Raw genomic sequence first — 15,876 nt, forward strand, 5'->3', positions numbered from 1 at the left:
GGGAGGGTTGTTATGTCCATTCTCAACAGACCACGGGTATAATTGCTGTGTGTGGTCATGTTCTGGCCTTTATTGGAATGATTTATGAATAGAACAAAGAAATAGGAACCTCAGGGGCAACCTTTGTATGCAAAGGGTGGTGGGTGTATGGAATGAGCTGCCAGAGGAGGTGGTTGAGGCAGGTACTATGCAAAACATTTAGGAAACATTTGGACAGGTACATGGAAGGGACAGGTTTGTAGTGATTTTGGGCCAAATGCAAGAAGTGTGACTAATGCCATGGGCATATTCAATCGATGTGGGCAGGCTCGAAGGGCCGAAGGGCTCCTGTTTCTAACGCTGTTGACTGTATGATTCTACTAGTGTGGATGGGGCATGCAGTCGACTGCAGTCACCGCTTTTTCCCCGCTGTATGACTGTATGATGCTATGACTACATGATATCAATTAAAACACTGCTTTCTGCCCCGATCTTTGTGACCAATCATGATCTCAATTAAAATTACACATCTTGCCCGCCGTGACCTATATCTGTTCATTCCTTGTGTTCCTGTCTAAATGACTCTGAAACATGATTGTCATCTTTGCTTCCTCCATCTCCCTGGGCTGCAGGTTGTACATATCCACCAAACTGTCTGTAAAATAATTCTTTACTAAATCTTCATGAGTTCTTAAGTTATCGGAGCAGAATTAGGCCATTCGGAAAATCTACTGGGCCATTCAATGATGGCTGATCTATCTCTCCCTCCTAACCCCATTCTACTGCCTTCTCCCCATAACCCCTGACCCCCGTACTGATCAAGAATCTATCAATCTCCACCTTAAAAATATCCATCGACTTGGCCTCCACAACCTTTAAACTTTCTCCCTCTCACCTTAAACCTTCCTCGAGTTCTTGATTGCCCTCCTCTGGGAAAAAGCTAGCTGCCACTTGACCCCTCTCAGGCCGAGCCTCAACCACCGAACCCCATTGCCTTGAATCTCATCACTATTTCCCACTGAATTTGGCCACTGTCATTGCTCTATAGAGAGCTGCTGATATTCTCTCCTCCCTCAGTTGCCCAGGTCCACTGATACTTTCCTTGATGACCATCTTGCTGGCCAAAGCCCTTACATTTATCCTCCCTTCCCACCCATCTCTCAACCCCCCAACTCTATGGTATAAACCTTCACCTTCCATCAATCCTTCCTCCTCATGATCTACCTCCCCGTACCCTTTGCCATTCGTGCTGCCTGCTTCCTCTCACATTGTGGCCATTCCCTGCTTCTGGATCTGTTCACCTTCTCCATCTGAAGAATATGTGGCACAGGAACGACACATAAGGCCATGCTGGTGTTAGTCCTCCACATAAACCTCCACCCAGATCATATCATTTCACCAACTAAAATATCTTCTATTCCTCTCTCTCTCACTTCCTATCCAACCATTCATTTCTACTAACTACAGGCCAGCCCAATGGCGCAGCAGTAGAGTTGCTGGCTGACGGTGCCAGAGACGCAGGTTTGATCCTGGCTAACAGGGCTGCCTGTGCGGAGTTTCCACGTTCTCCCTGTGGGTTTCCTCCAGTTTTATTCCACATATGGATGGGAAAGGAATGGAGGGTTATGGTCTGAGTGCACGTAGATGGGACTATGTGAGAGTAAGTGTTCGGCACGGACTAGAAGGGCCGAGATGGCCTGTTTCCGTGCTGTAATTGTTATATGGTTATATATGGTTAATCAGGGGATCAATGTCAAAGCCTGATAGTCAAACCCCTGCATAATAGGACCGTGCGGTGGTGTAGCGAGAGAGCAGCTGCCTCACAGCGCCAGACACCCGGGTTTGATCCTGACTACGGGCGCTGTCTGTACGGAGATGGTACGTTCTCCACGTGACCTGCGTGAGTTTTCGAGATCTTCGGTTTTCTCCCACACTCCAAAGGCATACAGGTTTGTAGATTAATGGGCTTGGTACAAATGTAAATTTTCCCTCGTGTGTGTAGGATAATGTTAATGTGCAGGGATCGCGGGTCGGTGCGGACACAGTGGACCAAAGGGCCTGCTTCCGCGCTGTATCTCTAAACTAATACAGGGCAATGTTACAGTGCAAGAACTCCTACTTGCTCTTCAAGTCACAAAGTGTAACAAAGGCCCTTCAGCCCTTGCTGTCCGTACCTACAATGAAGCACCCATTATCCTAATCCTCAACTACCCTCAACTTCTACCACTCATCTACACTCCAGACACAACCTACAGTTGTCAATTCATCTCCAATCCCCAAATCATGGGATGAAACCAGAGCCCACAAAGGAAATCCATGCAGTCTTCAGTTTCAGTTTCAGAGATACAGCGCAGAAACGAGCCCTTCGGCCCACTGATTCAGCAGTGACCAGTGATCCCTGCACATCCGGCCAGTGATCCCTGCACATCCGGCGAGCGATCCCTGCACATCTGGCCAGCGATCCCTGCACATCTGGCCAGCGATCCCTGCACATCCGGCCAGTGATCCCTGCACTATCCTACACACACTAGGGACAATTTGTACGTGTATACCAAGCAAATTAACCTGGAAACCTGCACGTATTTGTAGTGTAGGAGGAAACCGAAGAACTCAGAGAAAACCCACGCAGTCCCAGGGAGAATGTACAAACCCTGTCGGGATCAAACCCGGATCTCTGGCGCAGTCAGTGCTGTAAGTCGGCAACTCTACCGCTGTGCCACCGTGCCGGACTCTAATGATTGTTGGTGGACATCAATTCCAATGGTGTTAGGGGGATGGAGCACTCGGAGAAAACCCACGCGGTCACAGGGTGAACGTACAAACTCCGTACGGACAGCACCTGTAATCAGGGCTGAACCTGGGTCTCTTGCGTCGTAAGGCAGCAACTTTACTGCTGCGCCACCGTGCCACCCTCAGCAAGTGATAGCCTGGTGCCATGGATCAGGAAGGGGAGATGTTAGCCAGAGCTGCCCTCCTTATTCCAAGGAAAGTAGCTTGAGTGCAGGTGGGACAAGATCAATTTTCAATCCCACTGGGTGAAGGATCTCATTCTTCATTTCCCTTTCTCTCCTGACCTGGAAGAATGAAACAAACGTGAATGTAAAAATTCACCTTTACCGTTGATAAATAAATGATTGAGCTTATGCATTATAAATCAAATGAATTTTTAACGCTTGAGAGATGCAGATGATTTATCATAGATAATTCCTAGCGAAGATTTGCAAATTAATAAATAAGTTACAGGAACCTTGTATTGAAGATATCATTCATGTCTGTCTACCTATATCGTGAATGATTCATGATACATCACAAGGCGTTTTGTTGTCGACGTAAAGCTGTTGTGTGTGTGAAGTTAATGGCGGTATAGTCATGTAAAAACATGCAGTGTGGTTGCCTGTCCCCTAGAGAGATAACATGATACCATCCTTGGGCTAAAAAGCTCAGTCAAGTGAAATCAGGCCATTGGCATACGCGGGCACCATTTACAATATCTGTCTCTTTACAAGCAGGAATATCGCCAGGGCATGCTTAGTTTAAGTGATTATTCCCTGAGCACTCTTAGTCAATGTTTGGCCGTGATCCTAAGTCACAGAATGTACTAAATCACTGGAGTCCTTGAGGATCCTATTTAAAGTGGATGACGCGAAAGGCAACATTCATGATTTTTAACAGCAACAAGCCATCTGCTGGATGCAGCCAGCGGTGTGGGAACGGAAGGCTAGATGATTCGTGTCGAGACCCTGCATCGCCCTGTCTTGCCACAGGGTTTGGTCACGGAATGTCGACCGGCCCTTCCTCCCCACAGCAGAGTTCTTCATTGGTTTGGCCGTTGCTCCAGATTCCATCCAGCATCTACAGTCTCCAGTGTCTTGTGTAGGAAGGTTATAGTAAAGATGAAGGAGTGGGGACCTGGGTCTAAAGAAGGGTCTCAACCTGAAACGTCACCCATTCCTCCCCTCCAGAGATGCTGCCTGTCCCGCTGAGTTACTCCAGCTTTCTGTGCCTCTCATTTCTCCATGGACGTCTTGCAGGTGCAGCGTCGATTCAAGGGGTCACACCAAAGTAGGCAGGGCAGAGATGTGATTATTTTTCGGATCACATTCTCCAGGCTCTGCGGCCTACCATCGATGGAGCTGGAAGCCTTCTCAGACTGTTGTGAGCCCCACCGTGGAGCGCAGATTTAACATCAGAGCTGATCCCTTGCCTGGGATCGCTCCCACCGCAGAACCAACACCAAGGGCTCGCAGTCTTTGGGTGAGGCCAAGTTGGGAGCTTCAACGTCGCGGAAGGTTCGACCAGCCCCGACGCGAGGTTCGATCGCCCGGCGCGGGGGAGCTGACATTGCCCCTGATGCGGGAGCTTGATCGCCTCAACGCCGAGGGCCCAAACGCCGCCGGCTACGGGAGTCAAGATCGTCCCGTCAACGGGGGCTCGAGGCCCACGACCGAGGAAGAACTAACGGAAGGACGAACTTTATTTTGTCTTCCATCACAGTGAGGAATGTGTAGGAGTCACTGTGGTGGATGTTCATATTAAAATGTGTTTTTTGAGTGTTCTGTTGCTTTTAATTGTATGACTGACCTGGCCATTGAAATTCCTCATATGTTGCAAAACATACTTGGCGAATAAAGTGTGAATCTGATTCTGATTCTGATTCCGATTCTGATTCTGGTCACCATCTATTTCTCTCGTTTCCCTTTCCCCTGAATCTCAGTCTGAAGAAGGGTCTCAACCTGAAAAGTCACCCATTCCTTTTCTCCAGAGATGCTGCCTGACCTGTTGAATTACTCCAGCATTTTGTGCCTTCCTTCTGAACCTATCCATATAACCATATAACCATATAACAATTACAGCACGGAAACAGGCCATCTCGGCCCTACAAGTCCGTGCCGAACAACTTTTTTCCCTTAGTCCCACCTGCCTGCACTCATACCATAACCCTCCATTCCCTTCTCATCCATATGCCTATCCAATTTATTTTTAAATGATACCAATGATCCTGCCGACACCACTTCCACTGGAAGCTCATTCCACACCGCTACCACTCTCTGAGTAAAGAAGTTCACCCTCATGTTACCCCTAAACTTCTATCCCTTAATTTTGAAGTCATGTCCTCTTGTTTGAATGTTTCCTATTCTCAAAGGGAAAAGCTTATCCACATCAACTCTTTCTATCCCTCTCATCATTTTAAAGACCTCTATCAAGTCCCCCCTTAACCTTCTGCGCTCCAGAGAATAAAGACCTAACTTATTCAACCTATCTCTGTAACTTAGTTGTTGAAACCCAGGCAACATTCTAGTAAATCTCCTCTGTACTCTCTCTATTTTGTTGACATCCTTCCTATACTTGGGCGACCAAAATTGTACACCATACTCCAGATTTGGTCTCACCAATGCCTTGTACAATTTTAACATTACATCCCAGCTTCTATACTCAATGCTCTGATTTATAAAGGCTAGCATACCAAAAGCTTTCTTTACCACCCTATCTATATGAGATTCCACCTTCAAGGAACTATGCACGGTTATTCCCAAATCCCTCTGTTCAACTGTATTCTTCAATTCCCTACCATTTACTGTGTACATCCTATTTTGATTTGTCCTGCCAAGGTGTAGCACCTCACATTTATCAGCATTAAACTCCATCTGCCATCTTTCAGCCCATTTTTCCAAATGGCCTAAATCACTCTGTAGACTTTGGAAATCCTCTTCATTATCCACAATCTTCATTATCTTGGTATTATCTGCATACTTACTAATCCCATTTACCACCCCTTCATCCAGATCATTGATGTACATGACAAACAACAAAGGACCCAACACAGATCCCTGAGGCACCCCACTAGTCACCTGCCTCCAACCCGATAAACAGCCATCCACCATTACCCTCTGGCTTCTCCCATTCAGCCACTGTTGAATCCATCTTGCTATTCCTGCATTTATACCCAACAGTTGAACCTTCTTAACCACCCTTCCATGAGGAACCTTGTCAAAGGCCTTACTAAAGTCCATATATCAACAACATCCACTGCCTTACCCTCGTCAATTTCCCTAGTAACCTCTTCAAAAAATTCAAGAAGATTAGTCAAACATGACCTTCCAGGCACAAATCCATGTTGACTGTTCCTAATCAGACCCTGTTTATCCTGTCCATGCATCTGTAGCTGTCCAAATGCTTTTCAGTGTCTATGGTGCCCTTACATATTAACGCCATGGTCCAGCACCCTGGTCCATTGCCTTCACTGCCATCAGATAACCAGCCTCAACCATCTCTGGGTGGAGAAGTTTCCCCTCAGATCACTCTAAATCTCTCCCCTCTTACCCCAAATGTGTTTCCAGATATTTAATTTACCTTTATTATGAGGATGCATTTCCTGCATCCCACCCTCATCATGTTAGAACATAGACAGTATAGAACAGCAACAGGCCATTTGGCCCACAATGTCTGTGCTCAATGTAAAGCTGTTAACTAATCTCCTCTGTTTGCATGTGATCCATATCCCTCCACTACCTGCATATCCACATGCAACTCCAAAAATCTCTCAAACGCTGCTATTGTATCTTCCTGCACCAGACAAAGTGTTCCAGGCACCCACCACCTTTTGTGTACAAATCCTTGCCCTGCACACCTCCTTTAAACTCCTCGCACCTTAAACTATGCCATTAGTCTTTGCCATTACCATCCCAGCAAAAAGGTTCTGACTGCCTGCGTATTTATGCCTCTCATAATGTTACATACTCTGTCACCACTCCCCTCAGCCATTTATTGCAAAAAATGTGAGTTGTTTAGTTTATAGTCGCGTGTACCGAGGTACTGTGAAGAGCTTTTGTTGTGCAGTGAGTGGAAGCAGTGAGTGGAAAGACAGTATGAGTGGACTAAGGAAAGCATAGGGATCCAGGCATCCATCCAGTGGTCTCACGAGGGAAGGCACGCAGTGAACTCTAGTGACATCCTTCTTCAGCCATCACGTTGTGGCCAATGCCATTACAGCTGCTTAAATCTGAGATAAAGGCACGGTGACACAGTGGCAGAGTTGCTGCCTCACAGCGCCAGAGATCCAGATTCGATCCTGGCTACCGGTGCTGTCTGGATGGGAGTTTGTGCAATCACCCTGTGACCTGCGTGTGTTTTCTCCGGGATTTCCGGTTTCCCTCCCAGACTCCAACAACGTACAGGTTTGTAGGTTAATTGGCTTTGATTGTAAGATTGTAAATTGTAAAATTGAAAATTGTAAATGTGTGCAGGATAGTGCTAATGTGCGGGCTCGGTGGTGTGAAGGGCCAGTTTCTGTGCTGTATCTCTAAACTAAACTAAATGCCACTAACTTTGTCTGTGAGCATGAAGAACAGTGAGCCACTGCCGTCACAGCAAAGAGGGAAGAAAATTAGTGCAAAGATCAACAGAGTGTTGCAGTAATTCTCAGTATCAGTTTCTGCTGTTAAGTTAATTATATCATAATTTCTTTTCCCTGCGGCTCACTCAATTATGTTCCAACATGCATCTCTGTGTTGTTCAGATAATTGTATCCTGGCACCTCCCTCATTAAATCTGCTTTGGCAGCTCACGATAATAATGGGGCGAAGCACAAACAGATAAATTATTCCCATTTTAAACTTTGATTTTGACTATTTCTTGAGTCAGGCTTATTTAAACCTCTTGACCTGTCGTTTTATATTTTAATATTCACTTACTAACTCTTTCTATGAAGATAAATTTCTTCAGATAATATCTGTCCCAATTATAGGCAAGTGTTGGGCTTATATAGTATCTCCAGCAGGTTCATTAACTACCAGTTGATAACAGTGTAATTCAATTGACTCTATGGATAAGAATTCATTTCTAATGGATTTGTTCAGTCACTACATAAAGCATTGTAATTTACAGCACCCGACCTCCGCTCTCAAATCTTGTTCTCTCCCCGCCAAAGTACTGTGACTGCTGATCATCTGTAAGGAATGCTGGAAATGCTCATCAGGTCTAGCTTTATCTGTGAAAGGAAGACATGGTTCGTCAACTTGCAGTGTTAATGTTTCTCTCTCCAAAGATGCTCTCCAATTCGATGAATCCTCCTGAACTTGTGCCAAGGTCTAGGCACGACTCTGTTGACATCTTCCATCGAATGTCCGCAGGTTCAGCGGTTTCCTCGTACACTTCCATTTGCGGTCAGCTGCATTTTCCCATCTAAATGGGGGATTGTTGTCATCCCACCAGTCCTCACTCCATTCCCATTCCCATTCCCATTCACTTTCCTCCCTCCATCCCACTCCAAGGAGGGACCTGGCAGGGGGTGGGATGGGGCGCTGAGAACAAAGAGGGTCCATTGGGGACTACACTGAATGACTTGTACCTGTGTCGGCGGCCTATATGTGGTGACTCTTGCAAACCCTGTGTATGGTGTGCAAAACAAATAATTTCACTATAACTTGTCACAAGTGATAATAATCAGTCAATCACGTTTGACCTCTGCATGTTACTGCAAATCTATTGTTACTGCAAATCGCAAACCAATCTTTCAATTTTCAGAAAAATATACAAAATGCTGGATTAACTCAGCGGGTCAGGCAGCATCTCTAAAGAATGTGGATGGGTGCCGTTTCGGGTCGGGACCCCTCCTTCATACTCTCACTCAGAAGCATTACCTATTGCTGTTCTCCAGAGAAGCTGCCTGACCCTCTGAGTTACTCCAACACTTTGTGTCTATATTTGACTAAAGTCAGGTCAAGTCATGTTAAATTTCTTGTCATATGCATGTCTACAGTGGAGTACAGGTACAATGAAAATCTTGCTTGCAGAAGCATCACTGCCAACACATCACTGGAACATATGTCACAGGTTTTGAAAGAGTGGATATGTAGAGAATATTTCTCTTTGTGGGAGAAATCTAGATGTGGGATTCTCTGTTTAAATGTAAAAGTTGTCTCATTTAAAGTAGAGATGAGGAGATTTTGTTTCCCATGGCTTTCTTTGGAATTCTCTTCCTGAAAAGATATTGGAAGTTGAGTCTTCAAATGTTCTTTAATGCAGAGACAGACAGACAGACAGACAGACAGACAGACAGACAGACAGACAGACAGACAGACAGACAGACAGACAGGACAGACGGTTATTGTGGCTAGATTTGATGGTGGGGAATTGAGGTTAGAGCAAGATCGGGTAAGATAGAGTAATCGGGGGAGATGCACAGTGTCTCTTGCCCAGAGTAGGTGAATCAAGGACCAGAGGACATAGGTTTAGGGGAAAAGATTTAATAGGAATTTGAGGGATAACATTTTCCACACAAAGGGTGGTGGGTGTATGGAACGAGCTGCCAGAGGAGATAGTTGAGGCTGGGACTATCCCAATGCTTAAGAAACAGTTAGACAAGGACAGGTTTGGAGGGATATTGACCAAGCGCAGGCAGGTGGGACTAGTGTAGATGGGACATGTTAGCCCATGTGGGCAAGTTGGGCCGAAGGGCCTGTTTCCACACCGTGTAACTCTATGACTCTATCAGACAGGATCTTGCTATAAGATGTTTCAGCCTTGAGGAGATGATTGCTTGCTCCTGCTCAAATCCTTATGTTCGTAGGGCTTTTGGTAATAATGGATACTATGTGACTCCTCCACACAAGAAACTATGTGCTGCTGCAAACAGCTACCTCCAGAAGATTAAATAAATTGGGCACTTGTTTGACAGGGTAGCTTGTTTGTGCTCAGTGGGAAGAATGATTTTGTTAGTTTTGTCATAATTAACTGGAACGGACTGAACACAATTAACCCCAGTGCCAGTCTGGACCGAGTTGGAACAATGAGCACGGAAGAGATGACATCGAAACAAAAGTCAAGTCAGACAATCATCGGTGACATTACAGAGCTCAGAGTTTTCGTCCTGAATTTGAAGTGTTTTAATAATAGGCTGAACAGTAACAGCTCGCCTGTTTCAGAAATATATTGTATTTCATAAATATTAAACATGCATCAATTTCCATTATCTCCACCAACGTGATATTATGAAATGTATTGGTGAGCGGCTATTACCCTGAAATATCTTCATCTCGGCTTCTCATTAAATTCCTGCCTCATGTCTGAAATAATCAGAATGTGTGGGATACGACTTCAATAGCTCTGGCTTCTGCACTCATTTCATTCATCCAGAAGCCTCATCAGTCATGAGAAGTGCCGTGGGGCGTGAGCATGCAGCTTAGTCACACCATGGAGAAGTTCAAGGAATTGCCTTTGTAAACCTGACTTTATGGAACATCTCCATTGTTCAAAGATGTAAAAAAAAAAAATTTAGAACTATATTTATTGTTCTAGATGTGAAAATGTATTAATATATTTTTGTGGATATGATTTCATGATGTTGGTGTTTGTAATTTCATGCTGCGTTTCTTTCACGGTCTTGAGATTACATTTCGCTAAATTTGGATTGTGTTTAGTTCAGTTTAGTTTAGAGATACAGCGCGCAAACAAGCCCGAAACGTCCCACCGAATCCGCGCCGACCAGCGATCCCCGTACAATATCACTATCCTACACTCGAAGGACAATTTACAATTATTAACACAGCCTATTAACCTTCAAACCTGCACTTCTGTGGAATGTGGGAGGAAACCGGAGCACAGGGAGAACGTACAAACTACCTACAGGCAGCAACTATAGTCAGGTTCGAACCTGGGTCTCTGGAGCTGTGAGGTAGCAACTCTATCGCTGTGCCACCATATCACCCGTGTTCTGGAGGCTAAATGAATTCCCAATTTTTCAAGTGGACTGTTCATCCCATTAACTATTAAAATAGCTCCTGTTTTGGAGATATTTTATGCAGTTCATTGCATCTGGGATGCAACTTCAGGTTCAGATCTCTACACGTATTGTATCTCACTGTGGAGTACAAGCACCATCTTAGAAGTGTGTTATCCTTCTACTGACTTCTAATTCAATCTCTGAAGGATCAGAGCAGTCTATATACTCGAGCTGTGCACTGTCCACGTAAAGAGTATACATCCTCGGCCATGTTAGACCTCCCCATTAGTAGTCCAATTATACTTACAAGCCTGGAGGCACAAGGAACTGCAGATGTTGGAATCTTGAACAAAGCACAAAGTGCTGGAGGAACACAATGGGCCAGGCAGCATCTGTGCAGGGAAATGGACGGGCTTCGGGTCAGGGCCCTTCATACATTTGGTATCGATGTGAAGAAGTGTCCTGACTCAAAGTGTCACCAGACTGCTCACTCCACAGATGCTGCTTGTCTACACTTTGGAACCTCATGTTATCTCTGTTTTGTGTCCACAATGGTCACGTGTTCTTGTCCTGTGCTGAGGTGGTTCCTTTGGAGAATGATGGGGAGCATATTAAGAGGAAGAAGTGCTTAGCAATGATTGCCAGTTGTACATTTTAAGTGCAACATAGAGTCATATAGATATACAGCATGGAAACAGGCCCTTTGGCCCAACTTCCCCACACCCACCAACATGTCCCATCTACCTGCCTCCGTTTGACCCATATCCCTCCAAACCTGTCCTATCCATGTACCTGTCCAGTTGTTTCTTAAACATTGCAATAGTCTCTACCTCAATACCTCCTCTGGCAGCTGGATCCATACGCCCAACACCTATACCCCTCAGATTCATACTATATCTTTCTCTCTTCGCCATAAACCTATGTCCTCTGGTTCTCAATTCCCCTACTCTGGGCAATCGAGTACTCTGAGTACTAAGTACGCTGAGAGTACTTTGGGAAACATTGTGAATTGTGAAGCAATACAATTTGTGTAGTATAGAGGACTGGAGCTGTAAGGCTCACAAATGTATTCCATTGAAGAATTCATCCCAAATACTTACCGAATAGTGAAAGGCCTGGATCGTGGATGTGGAGAGGATGTTTCCACTCGCTTGAGAATCTAAGACCAGAGGTCATAGCCTCAGAATTAAAGGACATTCCTTTAGGGAGGAAATGTGGAGGAATTTCTTTGGTCAGAGGGTAGTGAATCTGTGGAATTCATTGCTACAGGAAGCTGTGGAGGCCGTCAATGGATATTTTTGAGGCAGAGATAGACAGATTCTTCATTAGTATGGGGGTCAGGGGTTATGAGGAGAAGGCAAGAGAATGGGGTTAGGAGGCAAAGATAGATCAGCCATGATTGAATGGCAGAATAGACGATGGGCCGAATGGCCTAATTCTGCTCTTATCACTTATGACCTTATGGAAGATTTCAGCCAGGACCACAATCCTGTGTGGTGTGAGTCACCTACAGTAGGCCTCAGTTGCCATAGTAACAGGCAAGTGTATTGAACAGAGAGTTAAGGTGAGTGATGTTGACATATTACAGATCTGTGCAGTGCAGACAAGCTCGAGTGATACAGAACTCCACAAATATTCAATCTCTGAATAATAAAGTGGGATGAAAGTGTGGGAAATATTCAGGCAGAATACTGTGATCATTGGAAATATCCAATAATGAATGAGATTAGCCACGCTAATAGTTTGGTTGGTCTGAGAAGGTCTGCTGAATCTCCTGATTGGTCACCATTTGAATGGTTCATTCAAATTTGTTCCATTCCCATTTTGACCTTTCTGTCCTCGGACTCCTCCATTGCCAGATTGAGGCCACAAGCAAATTGGACGAACAGCACCTCATATTTCACTTACGTAGCTTACAACCTTCCAGTGTGAAGGTTGAATTCTCCAGTTTTAGTGAACAACTACAGTGGTGCAGTGGTGGAGTTGCTGCCTTATCTGGCATCGACCCGGGTTCAATCCCGACTACGGATGCTGGCTCTACGGAGTTTGCACGTTCTCCCTCATGACTGCGTGGGTTTTCTCCGAGATCTTCGGTTTATTCCCACACTCCAAAGACGTTCAGGTTTGTAGGATAATTGGCTTGGTAAATGTAAAAATTGTCCTTAGTAAGTGTAGGATAGTGATAATATGCTGGGATCGCTGGTCGGCGCGAACTCAGTGATCCGTAGGGCCTGTTTCCGCGCTGTATCTCTAAACTAAACTAAACCCAGTCCCACCTTCCTTCTCCTCTCTCTTCCCTATGCCAAACCCGGATATACAACCATTTCCCCCACTCTCCTGCCCGTATGCAAGTAGGACTCGGTTGGGTTGAATATTCAATACACGGTTGAATATTCCTTTATCCAGTGTTGGAGCTTGGACCTGTTGTGTATTGTCATTCCTTGCCATTCCAGGATGCGTGAATATATTGCAGCCGTGTGCAGCATGCCAAAGACCCTGCACAGACTGCAACCCTCTCGGGAGGTAGTTTATTTGTTCAGTATTCATTAAGTAACTCATGTCAGTGGCAGCAGTCTCTGCAAGTGGCTGTCGTGGTTTTAGCCCTGGTGGTTCGGACCGGTTTTTATCAGCTGTAAAGATCATCAATTGTTAAAGCAGAGAATTCTCCAGTTGGTTGTAGCACAATTCTCCTATAATTTCCAAGCAAAGTATTCACCGAACCTTTCCTCTTACAGCCCTGCAGTAAGTGACATTCAGTAGAGGGATTTGTTTAACCTGTGCGATCAATGCATTATTTAACAGCTGGGCCACAGAGAAAAAAAACATTCCATTCACATTCATTTTGTTCCTGTCTGTGAAATGAAATAAACATGAAATGCCTGCGGAAGATGTGGCAAACACTATGCTTGCAGTCCCCGACACAACAAAAGCAGCCAAAACCACCACAACACACGCTCAGTTTTTTTGAATGGGACGAGTTGTAACTGCTACTTCACGCCCAACATTGTAACTGGAGATAGACACAAAAAGCTGGAGTAACTCAGCGGGACCGGCAGCATCTCTGGAGAGAAGGAATGGGTGACGTTTCGGGTCGAGACCCATCTTCAGACTGTAATTGGAAACATTTGTGGCACACAACTCTTTGTATAAATCAATTCCCTCAATAAATGGGTAGCAATGAGGCTATGTTACATTACATCGTTCTCCATCCTTTTCGCTCTCTCCTTTTCACACCTTACCCATCCATATCTCTCCCGCTCCCCGACTCTCAGTCTGAAGAAGGTTCTCGACCCAAAACATCACCCATTCCTTCTCACCAGGGATCTGCCTGTCCCGCTGAGTTACTCCAGCATTTTGTGTCTATCTTCACATTACATACACTTTGGTGATACGTTACATTAATGATTACAATCTAATACAAGCTGTAATAAGTGTATGCAATGCTTAGCAAAACACAACTTGCTAGACAAGCCCAAAGACAGACACAAAAATGCTGGAGCAACTCAGCAGTTCAGGCTGCATCTCCGGAGAGAAGGAATGGGTGACGTTTCAGGTCGAGTCCATTCTTCAGACTGAGAGTCAGGGGAGAGGGAGACATGGAGATATGGAAGGGGAAGGTGAGAAAACACAGATCAAAGGGAACGATGATCAAGGAAATGTAGAATTATATATTGTTAGCTATGGGGAAGGTGACATTGAGGCATACAATCAGTACAATTGTTAGTGGAACTCAGCGGGTCAGGCAGCATCTGTGGAGGGAATGGACTGAAGATATTTTGGATCGAGACCTTCTTCAGGAATATGTATATAATAGTTGTAAGCATGGTATAATGTAGCAACAGTGCATTCCACCCTGCCTCAAACATCCACTGTTAACCACATAACCATATAACAATTACAGCACGGAAACAGGCCATCTCGGCCCTACAAGTCCATGCCGAACAAATTTTTTTCCCCTTAGTCCCACCTGCCTGCACTCATACCATAACCCTCCATTCCCTTCTCATCCATATGCCTATCCAATTTATTTTTAAATTATACCAATGAACCTGCCTCCACCACTTCCACTGGGAGCTCATTCCACACCGCCACCACTCTCTGCGTAAAGAAGTTCCCCCTCATATTACCCCTAAACTTCTGTCCCTTAATTCTGAAGTCACTGTTGATTTACAGAAAGGAAGGAATTTTCTATGCTTAGTATTTTGTGCTTGTCACTCTTGTGCAGCGCCCTGGAATAATGCCCTCATTAATAATATTATAAATTGCATTTTAAATCAGATCAATTTACGAACTATGCTTTCTTGCCGATTGTTATATGATGTTTTTCAAAATATTATAGGCACCTGCACATTGTACAGATGGTTATGTATTATAAATGTTCACATTAGACAGCAGCATAGTGCATAATGTAATTATATTATATTCAGATAATGTATTGACTATATTACACACTGAAGGATTATGGACTGTTATAATGCCATATAATGTTAGAGGTAATTTTCGATTACAGACTAATACGTTGCGAATATCATTGACAAAACCTTCAGCATGGTCTCATTCATCTCAGAACTCTTCTCTGTAATACAATGATGACATTTGATCCATGGGTACAAACTCACAGACAGCACCCTAAAGTCGTTGTTGAACCCAGGTCTCTGGCATTGTGAGGTATTGGCTCTGGTCTCTCTCCACTGTTAACTTCAGTTTTTTAGTTTTAGAGATGCAGCTCGGAAACAGGCCCTTCAACACACTGAGTTCACACTAACCAGCGATTCGCGCACATTAACACTATCCTAAATGTAAGGACAATTTACATTTGTACCAAGCCAATTAACTTACAGACCTAACTTCTTTGGAGTGTGGAAGAAAACCGAAGATCTCAGAGAAAACACACGCAGGTCACGTGGAGAATGTACAAACTCTGTTCAGACAGCACCTGTAGTCAGGATCGAACCTGGAGGATCCGGCGCTGTGAGGCAGCAACTCTACCGCTGTGCCACCGTGCCACTAAAGCGATATTCATCACTTCTATATGTTGGAGAAGTGCTTGTCTAGATATTTCTTAAATGGAAAAAATAGTCTCCCTCCAACATTTCCGGGGGCAGGGCATTACAGATTCTAACCAAGCAGAGCATTGGTCCTGATGGGATCTATCCCAGTTTATTGGGAGAAGCAGG

The 15,876-nt window shown here is 44.7% G+C and overlaps 1 protein-coding gene across 1 annotated transcript in view; it reads left to right on the forward strand.

Annotated features, from left to right (window-relative positions):
- The window catches only part of LOC129712812 (NT-3 growth factor receptor-like), a 1,009,855-nt gene that overhangs the window by 806,580 nt on the left and 187,399 nt on the right, over positions 1-15,876 (forward strand). The gene's annotated exons all lie outside the window — the stretch shown is intronic.

This window comes from Leucoraja erinacea, chromosome 33 (assembly GCF_028641065.1).
Source record: "Leucoraja erinacea ecotype New England chromosome 33, Leri_hhj_1, whole genome shotgun sequence".
Taxonomy (NCBI): domain Eukaryota; kingdom Metazoa; phylum Chordata; class Chondrichthyes; order Rajiformes; family Rajidae; genus Leucoraja; species Leucoraja erinaceus.